This window comes from Myotis lucifugus, unplaced genomic scaffold (genome assembly GCF_000147115.1).
Source record: "Myotis lucifugus unplaced genomic scaffold, Myoluc2.0 scaffold_845, whole genome shotgun sequence".
Taxonomy (NCBI): domain Eukaryota; kingdom Metazoa; phylum Chordata; class Mammalia; order Chiroptera; family Vespertilionidae; genus Myotis; species Myotis lucifugus.
Window position 1 is genome coordinate 71,510 of NW_005871893.1, and position 907 is coordinate 72,416.

Sequence of the window (907 nt, forward strand, 5' to 3'; positions counted from 1 at the left end):
AGTTTAAAGTAGAACTCATCCAGAGGGGCCAGCCAAGTCACCTAGAAACCCAGAAAAGACGAAGCTGGTTCTGGGGGAGGAGGGGTCAGTCAAGGAGCAGTGTGCCCTGCAGGCCTCTTTGCCCCAGGCTCTCAGCCCGCTAAGGGGAGTCCTGCCTGGAACCGGCTCTCCTCAAATCCCAACCGCGTGGGACACCAACCCTAACCTCAGGGATCTCCCTGTCTCTGGCCAAGGCCCTGTGAGGTGTGATTATTCTCCACTGGAGGCCCAGAGAGGGGAAGGGACTTGCCCAAGGTCACACAGCTCTGTAGGAGGTTTTCAGCCCTGTGTCCTGAGGTCAGCTTGTGATCCCTCCACTCCTTGCCCCTGAGGAGAAAAAGAAAGGGGGTCGGGACTTGTCATCCTCATCTCTCAGCAAAGCCGCAGAGCGGTGCCCCTCAGAGACCAGGGGCCACTCTCCTGGGCACAGCCAGGCATGCAGGGTGGACACTGGCCTCTGCTCCCACAGGACCTAGTCTCTCTGTGCCTCCGTCACTGGTCCAGAATTAAATAAACAAATGGGTGGGTAACCTATGACCCCTGGCTACAGGAAGCTGGGCATCTAAAGGATGGCTAGCAGGGTGTGGGGGCATCAGGGAGAAAGGAGGAAAGGGCATGGATCTACTCAGGGGCGGGGTGCCTGCCAGCCAGCGCCTGAGCTTAGGGGTCTGAGCGGTGGGCCTAGGCCTCGGACAGGAGCACCTCATGGGAGCACTGGGCAGTAGCTCCTTCAAAAACAGAGACTTTCTCCTGGGCCTGAGCCTCTCCTCCCACCCAAGTCTCCTGAGGCCAGGGCTGCCCCCATTAAAGGGCTCCCTCCTCCTCGGACACTTTCTTCCAGCCTTGGTAATGGTAATAGGGTTTCTCG